Raw genomic sequence first — 18,031 nt, forward strand, 5'->3', positions numbered from 1 at the left:
ACAATGCAGGTATTCAGCACTGAGTTCCTGAAATTTTTAGAAATTTTCCATATCTCTTATAATGGTCTTATCCATCTGAATAAATTTACTAAAGACAGCAACCTTCTGTGTAGTCTCAGCGCTTGAGCAACCTACGCTTTTAGAAATTTTTCCATATGAATGAGTAAAAGTGACTAACCCTCTGAATAAGATCCGTTTTCAGAGAATGTAGACTGCTTAATCAAGCCTTTTGAATCAAAGGACACTAGCGCTGCATGGTGAGTGAATTCTGAACTGAGAGACCAGTCATACGATAGGTTTTGTCCATCCGAATAACTTCACTCAATACATAAACCTGCTGTCTAGTAGTGCTGTCAAGTTAAAACATGGAATTTAATGCAAATTGCACACTAATCTTGACAATCCAATAGGTCTTATGCATCTCAAACGCGTTTAGAAATGTATGCATACGTTTTCCGAGTACAACGCAACGAATACCCCTTTACAGCACTTGGCAGTCAAATTGTCTACGTAATTGTCTACGTTTCCCTTAGTTAATCATTTAGATTAGCATTATAAGCTCCACTTTTTTTTCTGTAGTTTGCTGATGTAGATCAATGGATAGAGAAAAGCAAAGAAAAAATGACATTGAGTATAGAGCAGTGATGCCATATATACAGATTTATCTGTAATCATACATATTTTCTCAATATTTTGATACAGATATCTGTACATACAGACTACAGATTTTTAGAAACTTATACAGATTTTACGGACTTTTCAAATAAGTGAAACATATTTTTCAATCTTTATTATATTTAATAGTTCCGATGAATAATCGTTTCATTTCTTTTTCCTTGACTTGTTTTCCTTCGATCTTGCGTTCCGCGCTGATGCTACCGACTCTAGGGTCCGAGGCTTTACTTCCCGAAGGAAAGCGTGATCAGAGATTTTATGCCTCAGAAAATCCCGGTGGCGCCGACTGGGATTGAACCCAGGCCTGCTGGAGTGAGAGGCAGTTATGCATACCACTACACAACCGGCACCACTATAATAGTCTCTTCCTGTTGTGCAGTTTGAATGCACTCTTGGAGCACAAAACCCAAATAGCATTTTTCATTAAATAAAATATTATTGTATTATCTTCGACAATTTTGAATAGGCTGATTTCTCGTTCTTAGGGATATTAGTTTCCTTTTCTTATTATTTAATTAACTTTAGTTTGTGTATTGTGCGTGTAGTTTTTTTAATGTTTGTTTTCAAGATGAATAGAAATAAGCTCATGTTTTAGGTTTAATTAAATATTTGTATAATAAATCATATTTCAAACCTCCTTCTCCCTTTCCCCATCCAAAAAATTGTAAATCTCCACTAACCTCGAGACGACCGCGAGTAATCGGTTCAATTCCTTTAACTCTAGATTTAAGACATGAATCATGTATAATGCAAATGATAACTCGGCTCTGTAAAGTTTATTCGATTGAGCCTGTACAAATAAATTAATATAAAAAAATAATAATTAACTATGTCACATGGTGACAGGTACGATGGTTAATTCAATTTTTGGTTTTGTCAAATTGGTGAACAAGCAACCCACACATTGATTGATTACAGTTGGTGAATCAAAGACGTTTGAATAGCGTCATATCTGAATAAATAACAATGTTTGCAATTCGACTAAACTTCCAAATAAAAATGTTGTGCTGTGACAAAATGCAACACAATTGATAAAACAGAGAGTGCACATTGAGAAACACAGATGGAACTATCACAGAGTGTTGCACAGTCGTATACTAACAGCAAATACTGACTATACACTTAGTCGTATAGGTTCGAGCAACAACAAGCGAATAACCCGACTGTAAATGAATTTTTCTTTGAGTGTGTTGTTTCAGGCGCAAGCCAACATCATCTTCTGTTGAACTGTGCTACGAGCTTAGCGAGAAATTCGTTTAAGTTGCCGTGGTAAACCAAAGAGAAAGTCGATGAAGAGAATCGATCAACGAGGATAGGCCCTTTTAAAATGTTACACGAGCAATCTCATTTTAATCTCCCAAATGCTCAAATAAAGCTGCAATCTAGTTTGATCACATGAATTTGCGCAAACGAATTATCATATATTAAAATATGATAAATAATACCGGGTGGTGAAATGGACCGAACCAGATCTTAGGCAAGTATTTAACACAAGCGAAGAAAAAATAAATAAATCACGGGTTTAAATACAAAACCAAATAGCCAGAAATAGATTTTCGTAATCTCTGCCATTGAAAAATAAAATTCTAGGGAAATGTGATTGTTACTTCCTTTTTTTATAATGCGTTTATTTTTCCAGGCTCATTGTTGTTACTTCCTTGAAAAGCCATTCATCCGAAAGTAGGTTTGTGTCTCGCTAGTAGGACTTGATTTTCTGTATTTCTGGATTTTTTGAAAGTCTTTTTAAAATACAAATCACTTAGGAAATCAAGATTCCAGTATTACGAGATCTCTTAAATAGATAAATTCTTTTGAAAGCAAACTTCGCTTTTCAAGATTCTAAACTTTGTACAATCTCTTTCTAAACGTTGAATTTGAGGGAGATTTGCGTAGATCCACGCTAAGACCATAAAGAAGTTATACAGATTTTTGTCAGTCAGATACAGATTAAAAAAAATGTTATGATGATACAGATTGAAAATAGAAAAAAATATGACAACACTGGTGATTGGTTGATTTCGGCTGAAAACTTTGATCAATTTTCAATAGTTAACCATTAACAAACAACTATCACCTTTACACCAAACAAATCCTACATTCAATCTGAATAAAATGATGGGTTTAAATGGAATTTCATTGATAAATGACCATGTTATAAGCGTTCAAAACCTAACACTATTTCGTCACACAATGTTTTTGATTTGCACCCCAGTATAGTCCACAAAGACGTAGTCCCACGTCAAAACGCACACGAACAATATTATAAAGCAACTGTGGAAGTCCTTCAAAGAATGTTGAGTTAAGAGCCGGTAAAACGCTCGCATAAAAGCATCAACAGACAAGATGCAGAAGATGAAGTGTTATCAAAATACCTTCATGCACATTTTAAATACTAGTTTCGTGTGTGAGAGAGAGAGAGAGTAATCAGTTCTATGGAACCTAACAGGCCACTAAAATTTCCACAACGATCTGCCAGCCATCTAACTAATATGCGCAAGAGTGTAGCAAAACTCTAAAATGTCCTTTTCTCTCGCCGTCTGCCGCACTACACACACCTCTGCAGATATAAAATCTATGCACAAGTATGACCAAACCTAAAACTACTTGAAAAGAAACCAAACCCGGGACAAGTAGGTAATCTCCGAAGAAAAAAAAAGTTTGCCTTTCGGAGAACGATTAGGAGGAGTACACACATCACAACAACACATCACTTTTTTTTTCCTCCTCTAATCGCCTGGTAGACATCGGATAGGCCAACAGGCAGCAGACAGATAGGCAGGAGGACCAGCGGAAAGTCTGGGCAGGTAGGCAATTGAACAACTAAACGAAACTTGTGCTGGTCCAACGTACAAGTGACAGATACAATGAGGAGGATGAAGAGCAGGCAGAGGTAAAAAACGGACTGGACAGAGTCCGCAGATAGAGAGAGAGAGAGAAGAGAAAAAAAATGCCTGTTTAAATTAATGATGGAATAATAATACGTTCAATAGCTTAGAGAGTTACCATGAGCGTCATACGCACCCTCGATTCTCGATTGTTGGGGATGTTTAGTTTAATGACATCATTTTTTTCCGCTGGTGACGCCGCTTAACTCTAGAATCCGGACTCTGGCTGGAGGATGTAGCACACGGACCGCGAAGATGATGAAAGTAGCACGTGTTCTTTGGGTCCGTTGAATTCAGGGTTCGCCACGCTGCTTTCAGAACGAGCGTTCAAATCTTTTATTTTTCCACCGTGTTTCTTCTCCTTCTTCTTCTCACTTGCTTTAATCCGACACTTAATCCGACTTGGCTCTTGACACTTGACACTGGGTACTCGAAATTCCTAGGCTCGGAGAGTGTTATTATCCAAATCCGGTGCGATCTTCTCCGTCCAACGGACTAGTCTTCGGTTCCCTCTCGGAGCACTGGGATTAAAACAAACCAATTCAACTCAGCATGTGAGCACTCACTGATTTTTCGCGGCAAGCCGTGACTTCACCAAACTTTAGCACATTCGCCGAAAATACACTCTTCAATTATTTATCTTAAGAATCACCACTTTACCTCAAACTACGCGCAGCATCTACCACTAGCAGCCAAAAGACCGGACTGTGGACCAACCAAACTTGCTCTTGCTTTAGCTCTGCTCACAACAAGTACATTCGTTCAAAATCAATTGAAGTGCCAAAAAAGAAGGTACAAATATCAGTAAAAAGAACTAACGACAAGCTCCTTCGGCTAGAGGTAACAATACACAAAACCAGTCATCAGTCACCACAAATCTGTGTATTATGTGTATATGAGAATCCGTCAAAAGAAAAAAAAAAAGAAAAAAGTAAATCTCCCGAGCAGCAAGTACGGGGCGCGCGCGTTCGCACCTAATCCGAATATACCCTAGGCAAAACCCGACCGAGTGGTGCGTCGTAGCAGGCGGTGGAGGTTTCGATTGCGATGTACTCCGGCCGAGCAATGAATTCAAACTATTTTCGTTACTTGCACGCCTATCGACGATCACAGCAACCCGAAAAGTGCCAAAATATTGAATTCGAAGATGATGTGTGTAGCAGCAGCTCCTCTCCTCTCCCGGCGAGGCTTGCTTGGCTTTTGCTTGTCTGTACGAGCACTCCGTTGTTGGTGCTCGTCGATCGTAATAAAATATTACTAATGACTAAAATTGATTTTTATTTTCAGCATACATACCTCCTCTTTCTAGCTGCTACTGATGGGCGCAAGGAGGAGCAGTGCGGGTAAAATTTTTCGGGGCCTCTAGCGAGGAAAAGAAATGCAAAGATCACCACCTATTCGATATCGATTTGTTTACTGTAGTTTTTTTTTTTTTTTTCTTTCTGCTCTTTTAGTGGTATTGTTGATGTTGTTGTTGCTGCTGTTGTGGATCTCCTTTGGTTTTGTAGACGATCGGGGTGGTTATCTTTTATTTCGAATCTCTCTTTTCCTCAGCTCCGGCAGTGGCAACCCCGTGCACCCGAGAAAAAGGCAGCGTTTAACCCCGAAAATCCTTCTCATTCAGAATTTGAAAATTGTTACGGTTCGGTATGGATAATGGTCGTGTTATCTGGACATTGTATCGAAATCTTCAAAACTGCTCACGGAACTTTCCTTAGAATCATAGTACTTCCCTGAACTTCTATGCACTTTTCAAAAATTCCAATAATTTTCCTAATGATCATGGATCTTCTCTGAAGCCCCCGAACATTTTCTGGAATTCTACGCAGTTCTTCTTCTTCTGTTTTGTTTTGACAACTTCTTCTTTTTTGTTTTAATTACCCCCCCCCCTCCAAAAAAAAACATGACCTTCTCCGATTTGCATAATCTAGTAATTATGCAAATCGGAAAAGGTCATGTATTTTCCCACTCTAAACGTTGTATTTTTCCCAAGGGGTAAGTCACTCAGCACATTGTGCCTAAATTAGATTCGGCACAGCTTGAACACATCCATCGGCACACTTTCGGCATACCTTCGGCACAATCTCGTAGGCATTAGTTTGTTGTAAATAAAATGGGAGCACTGCTGGATAACTGTCATTGAAGATATTACAACATAACGTGCTGTTTGAATGTATATTCAGGAACATAGACCAATTGAATATACCAGAGGAACTCAGACCAGCAATTCACTTATAGATCTAAATACGAAATGTAGGTTCTAGAGTGGGCTCAACAGAAAGAGGAAGCTTTGAGTTCTTCCGTTATAATTGCTTATCTTTTGACAGATACGCGTATTTCGTCTACGACTTGCAGACTTCATCAGTGTCAAGTACTCAACACCACTGTTGAGTACTTGACACTGATGAAGTCGCAGCTTGCTCTATAACCGGCACAAACGGTACACCTGCGGCACTCTGACAAAAAAGATGACCCAAGATTGGTGTGCCGAGTGACCCTCGGAGTGACTTACCCCTTGATTTTTCCTCATATACCAATAAAGTTCTCAGTGATGTCTATAGCAACTAAAGATACTTAAAAAGTACCTAAGAAATATCTATCGCTGGTTTATTGTTATCGGTTTCATCTGTTTGTTTACCCAATTGCAGGAGATTTGTGTGGATTTTGTTTTATTGGTTAAGACATTAACGTTCGTTTTATTAACCTTTGCGTGCCTAACGTCTAAATTTGAATATATTTCAAAATTGAATTAGCTGTCACCAAATAATTTCTCATTTTGTTTTTTTCACAATAAATTGCATTTTGTCGGGAATACATTGAAATTTGTGAATCCATCTGAAAACATTTGGATCAATACATGGTTCCAGTTCCCGTTGGGGTAACTTTTAATTGGTATTCGGCTTTACTGTTCTGTAATAAGTATACACACGATGAAAATTTTGTTTTTTTCCCTCAAATGATGTAATTGGACCAATGACAGCTATACACGATCACATTGTCCTGGTACCCCCGGGGAAGTGGCCAATTCTCAACAAGAACCACACCTATCTTGCGACATATCAAACTTCATGATTTTACTAATCTTGGCCGGTAATGGTCTTATTGAGAGCCCACGGTCACACTAGCCCTTCTGGGCATGCTCCGGTGCCCCGGGGAAGTGGTCAATTCTCGACAAGAGCCAAAACCCATCGTGTGACGTATCAAACTTCATGATTTTACAAATCTTGGCTGGTAATGGGCTTTTTGAGAGTACACGGTCAAAATAGCCATCCCGGGCATACTGAAATATCTCAAAAAGTGCATCTTCAATACTTATAATTTAATTTTAAAATAAAGCTCATGAAAAAAGCTAACTTTTGGAGTGTTTAAAACCACATGAAAAATGACAAAAATCGCAGAACATCAATTTTTGGTCATATTTTGAAGCTTTGAAAAAGTCCTTGAAATTTAAAAAAATCTAATGTAGTTAAAGAAAAAATCCTGAAAGTTAACCAATTTTTCCGAATTCCTGCAAAATTCGCTAAGTTTTGCTTATTTTCTACAATGTTTGCATAAGTTCTAGAAAATTATATGAACCAAGGTTTGGCTTGAAACTCGACAGATCATCGTTGTAGAGACACTTAGAGGCGGAGCTTAAACTAGGAGAACCGAATCTATGACAAAAGGTTGAAAGACAAAAGGACAAAGGATAAAAGGTCGAAATGGAGAAAAAGTCGAATGGGCAAAACATCGAATACACAGAGGTAGAGGTGGAAAAAAGATCGAAATCTAAGCTAATCTAATCTAATCTAATCTAACACCAACACAGCCAGTTCTTGAAAGCATCCTGGAAAATGATGGATATATCTCCACATTTTTTCTTATCTATTTGATATATGTTTCACCTCGAAGATGCGTCACACATATCAAAACGGCCAGGCCTACTGTGCAGCATTTAAGGGGCAAGATAATTCAGAAAACATCGAGCCTGTTTAAATCGAAGATCGATGCTTCATGAATCCAATAATTGGATGAAACGTGGACATCTCGTACCGTACGTTCCGATTTGGTAATTATATGATTGGTTGGTCGTTGGAAGCATCAAAGCTAGAAAGGTTAAGTGATGCTCCATTTTCTTCTGACGGTCGGGACATGAGCACTAACTCTTGTCCTAGCCTTTTATGGCTTATGTCTATAGCGCCATTACTCGCTTTATGAAAATAGAAGAGGGAAAAGAAAAGGAGAAGGACAAAGGGAAAAGAATTATTTAAACGCTATTAACATAAACAATATTTTTGATTTGAAATATATAATATAAATGCATAACGGCGGTGGTTACTACCCGAGTCTTGTCACTATTATCAAGTCGAAAAGGTAACAAGCACTAAAATGTAATCCTTTGATTACTGGAAAATCCTGATTCCTTAGTTTGAAGTTGTCACGACTAGGGTTTGGTGGTAGATCTTTTGCCAGTAGCGCACCGCAAAAAGGTGATCTCCCAACGTTACTGGTTTGAAAAGAAAAAAAAATACTAAATGGAACGAACTCACCAAGTTTAGTCAATTGAACCTGAAGGCTGCCTGACATGTGTTGATGTAGAAGTCTTAATTGTAGACGAAGTTTGACGAAGATCAACATGAACTAGTCCGGTTTATGGTAGTTGCGCGGAATTTCTTCCGTCGATTTGGGATAAACAAATGTTCGGATGTATGTAGTCGATTTTTGATGTGCCTTGGCAAGCCTTTTCGTGGCCAAAAGTCAGGTTCAACGCTGTGACTCAACGAATGATGGACCTAATGATGGGACGAATGATGGGACGAATGGTGGGACGCCTCGTGGAGGTTCTACTTGGCTTCGGAACAGCTTCTCAGCGGCAAATAATAGGGACTGAGGAACTAGAAATTGTCTCCTGGACCTGGTTTTGGCCAGATCAACAACCGATTATAGATAAAAAAAAAACTCCACCCGTTCCAACCTCCAACAATTTGACCAGTTTACGCATTTTGACCCTCTGTCCATTTAAAACTTATGACCATTTTGACCTTTTGTCCATTTCGACTCTTTGTCCATTTCAAACTTATGGCCATGTTGTCCTTTTCTCCATTTCGGCCTTTTGTCCATTTCGGCCTTTTGTCCATTTCGGCCTTTTGTCCATTTCGACCTTTTGTCCATTCGACCTTTTCAATTCGACCTTTTGTCAATTTAGACCTTTTGTCCATTAGACCTTAATTTGTCCATTCGACCTTTTCTCCATTCGACCTTTTGTCAATTTCGACCATTTGTCCATTCGTCCTATTGTCCATATCGAAGAATTATCCATTCGACCCTTCGTCCCTTTATGTTCAATTTGGCCATTCGATCTTTTGTCCTCTGACCTTTTCTTCTACTCGTTTAGGGTGGCTCCAGTCGATCAACAGCAATTAATTTTGTTCTACAACCAGGAAAAGCAAGTAGATAGGTACCGTAAACCGCTTACTAGCTTATTTTTAACACCAGTACTGGTGCAAACGAAATGGACCCTAATGAGCACGATAGCATGAGCATGATTGACCGCCCACGGATGCTACTCCGTTATTGCCAGATCAGCTGTAAGTGCACAGAGAACTAACATAGGATACTAGCAAGCATCTTCAATGTGTAAGACCTGATGATCTTAAATTAGACAGGTCAAGAAATGATTGGGTAGGCATGTGTTGACGCAATCCTCATGGTACTTCCACGAGAAATCACTGGGATGTTGGATAAAGGGTTGGTTATGCAGCAAATGCTCGTTTTGGCAAACGCTGCATTCAGTGTTCGAAAAGACGATTAAAGAATCTTTAATGTAGATGGGCATGAGTGTTCTGCTCAGTAAGCAAAACCGGTCGCTCTAAGGCCACCTAACCCCTCATATCACATAACACTACTGAGCAATTCAAACCCGGCACCGATGAAACGACGATAATTTTAACAAAATATGATGAGCAATATACTGATGCAAAATTTATAATGTTCGCTCCACAGTGTTCAAACGTTTCTAAATCGGGTCCTGATTAGCCTTCGAAAGTTTAACCTCATTTGATAAGAAACTGGCTTGGCACAAACCATTTGAGGTTCATATGGAAATTACCTAGCCTTTTTCCATATTATAGTGTTAACAAATTCTATTGCTATTATGATGGGAAATTTTCTCAGTTTCAACTTTGCAGAAGATCCTTTTTCAGCCAAGTGTCAATCTAAATAGTTATTAATTATTTGAGAGATTCATAATCTTATGGCTTGATTAAGCAACAATATTATGGGCAACACTGTATTCTGCAGTGTGACATAGTAGCTATGATATTTGTGCTCTATTCTTCGCACCAGAAACACCAATGTTGCCTGTTGAACAGTTGATGGAGCATAATAATAAGACATCAATGACTTGAATCATTAATAACTTCTGTTTCTTACATTTGATCGAAAAGTAGTCTTGAACAAAGTTACAGCTGAGAAAATTTTCAACAAGCGCAGCTATCATTTTCTAAAGCAAAGTGATGTGGTGAGTTTTGAGGCATATATGAAGCAAAATTATGGTTTCCCCATAGTAGTTTCCATATAAACCTCAAATGGTTTGTGCCACGTTAGTCTTTTACTAAATGAGTTCAAATATTGGGAGGCTAGTCAGGACCCAATTTGGAATCGTTTGAGCACTGTGGAGCGATAATTCCAAATTTTGCATCAGTCTAATGAGCAAGCAATGTGACTATGAAACACTTTAACATGATGGGGCCTGGGTTTGATCCCACCATTTTCTGCTCAGTATTCAAAACCGTGGGATCACCACTATGATGAAGTTAATGATATAACCCAACGGCAGTGCCCTTAACATCAGAATAAACCACGAAAGACGATCTTTCAAATCCACAATGCACAAAATACAACGACCGATGCGACGATTGGTTAATGTTAATTATTTTATATTTTTCTACTATTCCCTAATAAACCGAATTAACGAGTCGGACGGAGAAATCTCGCACAACATCTGAAAAGGAACTATGACCAAAATGGAAACATATCGTTTGTTCATACCATTCTATGCCAAGTAACAATTGTGGTTGTATGAGGGTTCTGTAGACCATGATTTAGACTTGTAGAATGCTTTAAAACCTCGATAAAACTTGCAATGTTACTTGGGATAGCACCGTTAAATAGCTACAAGTCGTATAGGAATGATCCGCATTATGGATAAAAATCATTAAAAATAACTTGATTTTCAAAACGGCCGACCAACGATATTTTTCGAATCATTCATAGGTCCACATGCTAAAACCATAGAGGTAACTCTAAGACTAGAAGGTTCTGAAATAACGTGCTCACCTTTTTGGCTCAGCTCTGGTACTCTCTTCGGTCCCAAGCTAATCGATTCACCCCTCGAAACATAGGAAAAACCAATAACCCCTCATTTTACCTGTCAAACTTTCATAGCGAATCAAAACAAACATTGTATAGTACTAGAATTTCGACTAGAATGGGATACGTTAATCGTTTGCTTGGGACCAATAGGCTAGTCAAGTAGTGAGCCAATTTAAAATCGTTAGTTTCGTATTGATTGTTGCTAAAACCATAGAGGTAACTCTAAACTAAAAGGTCCCGAAGAAATGTGCTCAACTTTTTGGCTCAGCTCTGAAACTCTCTTCGGTCCCAAGCTAATCAATGCACCCCTCGAAACATTGAAAAATCCACGAACCCCTTATTTTATCTGTCAAACTTTCATAGCGAATCAAAGCAAACATAGTGTAGTAGTAGAATTTCGATTAGAATGGGGTACGTTAATCGATTGGCTTGGGACCAATAGGCTTCCCAAGTAACATTTTAAGTTTAATAAAATACTACAAAGCTACTATAAAACAACATTCATAAAACCCTGGTCAAGACTGCTTTGCCATCAATGCATCCATAAAAACCTCATTGATGCTAGAATCTGTCTTGTTGGCCCACTCTGGAGAAGGTTCCGAAGGGTATATTTTCGAAGCTCTTCAAGATTGATTTACTGCAAAATGGTTGTACGATAAACGCATTGAGATCCATTTCAAATCCGTATTTAAGCTACAATAAAAGCTATTTGGCAACAATTGAAACTATTATCAGAGCCATTTACCCTAGCTGCTTGCTAAGTTCACTAGAAAAACAACAATCAAGATAAAAAAGGATTCATAAATACCGTCCGATCTTATCAAAATAATTAAAATAAAAACTGATCGTATAAAAATTATAAAATAGTTCTCATGAAGTGGCCTAGTTTTAGGTGCCTAGTTTTTTTTTTGCTGTGTACCCATTCCGCCGGACGTGCTGGTTCTTCTAAAGAACTAAATTTTACTGAAATCGACTTCCATTCGGTCGTTAGCATCGCTTGAACTTTTCCTCCAACTTCGTTTATCCTTCGAGATATACTTGTCATAAATTTGGTTTTTATGATACACTTTTAAAAGCCTAAAAGGCAACAATATATGCCTTTTACTCTCATTTAAAACCGAACGGTTTTATGATTGCTTTTATAATGATATAACAGGTTTAAAGAGTATTTTATCAAGATATTAATAAAAAATTGCTAATGAAATGTATAATTGATTTATAGAACAGTTTTATGGTGGGATTGAGAACTACTTTAAATTTAATTTTAAAACAAGACAGTTTTTGACTTCCCGCCAGACTTTAAAAGGTTTTTAAAACAGCGAAAAGGTGAACTACTAAGCAGGAAAGTTTAACACTGTGAAATGCTGTATTTAAACTAAATGGATTATTCATTGCCATTATAAAACCATCATAAATCAGAGTGGATGCCAAATGATTGCAGAATTGTTACTTGGGTAGCCAAGTAGTGATCCAATTTAAAATCGTTAGTTTCCACCGGCGCCGACCTAACATGTGTATTTTTTCCGTTCCATTAGGTTCCATTGATAAGTCTAGTGACGTAGAAGGGTCAATGATTGAATATTTTCAAATCAATAATGCTAGGTCCTACTGCTCGAGGCAGGGCCGAGAATTTGATTTGCATTTATTTGACGGTGAGAAAAGGCTTAGCAAAGGGCCTACCACAGACCCAACCGTTGAACAAAAAGGGTCTAGCCATTGATAGATTGACAAAAAGGCTACAACTATTCGTACCATTAATTTATATCCGAAAAATTCAAAATACCACGGCAAATTTGATCTGAAGTTTTATTTCTTTATTGTTATGATATGTACCAGTAGTTAGTATATTACGTATTCAACGTAACGAATGTCTGTAGAATGTTGATGTGAAAATATGTTTATTATGTTTCTTCGGCAACCGTTCCATTTGAGCTGCATGTAAATCTGCTGTTCTATTATCGGCAACTCGAAATCAGCTACAATTTGTAGTGCGTGTGTTTCATTTCAAGAAAACCTTGCTAGATTGCTTTTTCTCAGTGGTAAAAATATAGTCAAATTGAAGCTGAAAGCATAAAGAATCGTTTGCATGCATTCAGCGAAGTGTTTTCGTAAGAAAATCCAGTGAAAATAGTGTTTCAATTTGGGTTGCCGAAAATAGTCTGGCATGCCGAAGCCGTCATTTCCCCTAGTTTAACCAAAAAATCAGTTTCGAGAAATGTAAATTAATCAAAGATTTTATAGCCAACTCTTTGAGTAATGTAGATAAAATGTGCCTTATAATCATCATGTAGTAATTAATTTTCGATAAAATAAATTAATTTTCAACAGTTGTTCGATCAATTTCACCCCCATGATCAATTTGCCCCCCCCCGTGTTACGGTACTTGGGGCCTCCCTTAGCTCAGTCGGTAAAGGCGCAGCTACAAAGCAAGACCATGCTGGAGGTGGCTGGGTTCGATTCCCGGTTCGGTCTAGGAATTTTTCGGGTTGGAAAATTTCTCGACTTCCCTGGGTATAGAAGTATAATTGGACTTGCCACACAATCATATCAATGCAAAAATGGTACAGGCATCGAAAGCTCTCAATTAATAACTGTGGAAGTGCATCTAGAACACTAAGTTGAAAGCACGCAATAAGCTAATATATGCAATATGCAATAAGCTTGAAATGCGAAGAAGAAGAAGAAGAAGTGTTACGGTACTTAAGGCCCAAGCGCTTCGACAGCGGAAGCGGTTCGGCAGTGGCAGAGGAAAAGCCCACCTACTTGTCGGGTTGAAAAATAGTTAGAACCAAATCGACTTCGGTTAGGCATCTTAATGTTATTTGTGGCAACTGTCAAACTTTTCGTTTCCGTTCCGCTTCCACCCACATTGCGTTTGGGCCTTTAACCTGGGCCCAGCTTATTGAGCAGTTCCACGCCAAATAGCGAATAGGAAAAACTATACTTTCTCCGATTTGCATAAAACTCTGCATGATTGTATGGCCAATCATTTATATTTTTTCAATAAATTGTAACGCGAAAACGTCACTTCTGATCAAAATAACGTCTCAGACAAATTTGTAGAGTAAAATAAATTCTTTCTGTTAAAAATTTAACGGTATTTTTTTAACTATTTTTGAGAAAAATAAAAAAAAAACAATTTATAAGAGTATATCTTTATCTTATATATTTTTGTGAATTAAATGCCGATAAAAAAAAACAGTTGGCATATTTAAAACCAGACACACCTAAAAATTAACAAAAATCATAGAACAAAAACTTTTGGTCAAATTTTTGAACTTTTTGCTAGCACCATAGACTAACGCTGAGCCCAGGGGGTCCCAAATAAACACGCTAAATCTTTTGGCTGGAAAATTCAGGAAACCCTTTATTAAACACTGTCCAATTTATATGCCGAATCAAAACTCGAGAATGGAGTACGCTTACAGATACACTAGGTTACGCATATTAACGGGGTTCATTTTTAATTTGCGCTTCTAGTAACCCTATCAGCATCAGAAATGCATGGTAGCACAATTTGCGGTTTTGTTGTTTTTGATTCGCTTTCCTACATTCCTTATACTTAACGATGTTTGAGCAATTTTCAGTTTGCACGGCGTGCAGATTAGCGGGGTTCAAATTTAAAAGTTTCCCAGAATGTAATGCAAAGTTTCATGCAAATTAAAGCAGGTAGAGTCAAACATTATTTATGTTTTGCCATTTGGCCTGTAACTGCTCTGATGGAAAAGCTAGCAGTTGCCCAGGATTGAAGTCTTTCATGTTGGCCTTTTGCATCGCAGGATACATGACTAAGAGAGTGAGCGAGTGATAGCTGAGTTTTTAAACTAACTTCCACCAAACCGCTACAACATCAATCACTCAATCCTACAGCCAGTGCTACAAAGTCTCGACAATACACGGTAATATTCAAAATTCTGCTTTGGCCACTCATTTGAGCTAACAATCATCATCAAAGCAAACCATGTCAATTGTCAGTGCCAATGCTGTCAGTGACGAACATGTGCAGATTTTAATATTAACTAAATTTGAAACGAAATTAAATGACTTGATCAAAACAATTACATGAGCCGTTAAAGTGAACAAGCATCTACGACCGGAACTGCTTGGATAACAATAATGTGACTTAGTAGGAAGGAAATTTACCTTTTTGTTAGCAGGTGTCATTGACGACAAAATGAGTGATATTTTGAGAAAGGTTTTTTTGTTGATCTATCAGTACTGCCTACAGCACTCTTGCACCCTGCTAGGTGTTCAATGTTGAAACACAGTACCTACATACTTATTTCCTATTTTCATAATCCCTCTCGCTCTTTTACAACCAACCTTTCTCATTCCATATTGCTCCACCGGAGTAGGCAAGAACCCGGCAAGCCTATTTGCTAGTTCCTTCTTCTGCGGTATTTACTAGTCTCGGCTCGGCAACCAATATATCTACATACCTACCGTACATACCCCCTCACAACACTCGCTCACCCATCACTGGGACTGGAGAGCCTCGAATAGACAGACTGGCTCTCCTGCTGGTCCACCGCCGTCGCCATCGGGAGAGCAATCCCGAGCGAAGTGAGAGGCAACCGAGCTATTATTAAAAATTAAACCCATTCCAATTGGTGCTATTAATTACCGATATATTGTTGGAAAAAAAATTCATGCGTTTGCCGTGTAATCACAAAAATAAAGACGTTACCATCTCTCATTTTTAGTGCGCTGCTGGGCGTATTAGATGGCCGCAATGCGTAAACGCCGCGCGAATGGGCGCGATTCGTTCGAACTGATGAAGGTGAAAATGGATTGGAGCTGCCAAAAGGAAATGAAAATATGTATCTGGCTTTGGATCAGTGCGATCTCGGTGGGTGCGAAAGAGGGAGAAAGGGAGGCTGCCGACCGGCGGAAGGTGCTAATTGTTTTACAAAACACTTGTTTTTTATGACAATGATGTTTGCTTCCTTTCCCAACTGCTACTAACTATGAATTGCTGGAATAATCTACTTCACGAAGCCTTGTTGGAATTTTAATCATATTACAAGTTCACATGCGTTTACCGGAGAGCATTTGTATGTGCAATGATTTATTACAAATCTTACATATCTCTTGAACAAAATCTCTTACCAAAGAATCATACATGCGCAATTTGAGTTTAGCTATTATAACTAAATTTATTAACAACATGAAATGTAGGGCCTATTCTTAGCAGGGGTAACCAATAGCTTTCAAAACTCGTTTTCTGCACTAAGGAGTGTATCGAAAATAAGTTGTAAGCAATATTTTTCTTCCAAATACATAAAAAGGTATGATTTAATAAAAACAAAATTAAGAGGTCTGTATCAAGGACACCGTGGATTGGCGTAGGATTACATGCTTGGTATCAATATTCGGCGACTGTGTTAGGGAAACCACTTTTTGCGGTTGCTGTTGGTGCAGCTCCACTTGCTTATTTGGGTAAGATCATTCCTTTTTATTTATATATACAGTAACCCCTCCCAATCGTTAGGACATCAATTCAGCTTATCGTTTGCCAAAACGAACCCTGCTGCAAACCCTACCCTCTTACCCAATATCCCAGTGATTCCTCGTGGAAGTGCAGAGGATTTCTCGGTTTCCATCAAAGCGAGTGTCACGTTAACACATTCCTACCCATTCCTTTCTTGATCTGTTTTCCGGCGCGGCCGGCGTTGGTATTGCCTAGTTTGAGATCCCAGTTTTTACACATTGATGATGATTGCTAGTCCCAAGCATCGTCTATTGGTTCTCTGTGTAATTACAGCTGATCTGGCAATAACAGAGTAGCAACCGTGGGCGGAAAATCATGCTCATGCTCATGAAAGTGGTGATAATTTTGATCACCATTGCAGCAGTTGGACATTTGTGTAACTTTCAATAGTGACCTTTTGAAAATTGATAAAGTGTTCGTTTGAGCAGATTTGTAGATAAATTTACAATCGATTGGCTTGTTTAGAATTAAAATTCATCAGCTATTGACAGAGTTATAAGTGGTCAAACCCTGACCACTTTTCGTAACGCGGTCGATTTTGGTGTTTTGAAATTGCACCTCAATATATTGCTGAAAGACGTAATCCTACGTCAAAATTGTTCTTCTATTATGTGTGTCATGTCCTTGATTTAAAGTTTACAAAGTAAAACAACCCAAACCATATCCTTTAAAGAACTGGTATAATGTTAGATGTAGTTCCTCTTATGAGGTTTTGGACAATACATTTTCGTGTTATTTTAACGTTGTTGAAGATGCTCTCGACACTCAATCGATTGTAATTGCGAACAAGTTGAATTGGGTCGTACTCAGCGAAAATCAAAATGTTTCGTATAATCAATTTTTAGCAAGAATGAAGTACAGAATTGATTGCAAATTAGGCCAAAACAATTGAAAATTGTTGTGTTTTCTTCACAGTCTTTTTCATGGATGCTAAAGCAAACAAAAGTTCTAAAAATATGATACGATGTGTACAAAAAGTACCTGTTTTGTCACCCTGTCCAAAAATTATAAGACGATTAAGATCTTATATCATAAAAGTAACTAAACGAATAGATTTTAATTTGTTTTTGTGAAGTTAATTTCTTAAGAAGGACAGGACATAAACAATTGAAAAACCTTTTAAATTTTAAAATGCTATTTTATGGATTTGGAAAGAAAAATATGTCTACAAGTTATTTTCGACACAGTCCTTAATACAGAAATGGCCCAATTATGTCAGCCCCTCCGCGCATCAGGCATTTATCTTTCAATAATTTCACATAACCGAAATTCCAAATCATCTTCAAGACGGTTAATTTAGGAGCATGAGCATGAGCATGATTGACTGCCCACGGTTGCTACTCTGTTACTGCCAGACCAGCTGTAATTACACAGAGAACCAACAGACGATGCTTGAGACTAGCAATAATCCTCAATGTATAAAAACTGGTGATCTCAAAATAGGCAATACCAGCGCCGGCCGCGCCCGAACACAGGTCAAGAAAGGAAGGGATAGGAATGTTTTAACGTGACACTAGCTTTGATGGAAGCCGAGAACACCTCTGCACTTCCACGAGGAATCACTGGGATATTGGGTAATAAGGTGGGTTTGCAGCAGGGTTCGTTTTGGTAAACGATAAGCTGAATT

General features: G+C 38.1%; 1 protein-coding gene across 2 annotated transcripts in view; it reads right to left on the reverse strand.

The window, feature by feature from the left end:
- Positions 1 to 4,604, reverse strand: part of apt (apontic) — a 49,758-nt gene extending 45,154 nt beyond the window's left edge. Inside the window, exon 1 of one of the 2 annotated variants that reach the window (XM_065230163.1) lies at positions 3,697 to 4,604. The gene's annotated coding sequence lies outside the window, so the exon portion shown is untranslated. Of the gene's footprint in view, positions 1 to 3,678 lie in introns of both variants that reach the window. The other variant, XM_065230164.1, reaches the window with a different exon arrangement.
- Between the last annotated feature and the right edge of the window lie 13,427 nt (positions 4,605 to 18,031).

The sequence above is a fragment of the Ochlerotatus camptorhynchus genome, unplaced genomic scaffold (genome assembly GCF_037179485.1).
Source record: "Ochlerotatus camptorhynchus isolate MF236.1 unplaced genomic scaffold, CSIRO-AGI_Acam_v1.1 ptg000328l, whole genome shotgun sequence".
Taxonomy (NCBI): domain Eukaryota; kingdom Metazoa; phylum Arthropoda; class Insecta; order Diptera; family Culicidae; genus Ochlerotatus; species Ochlerotatus camptorhynchus.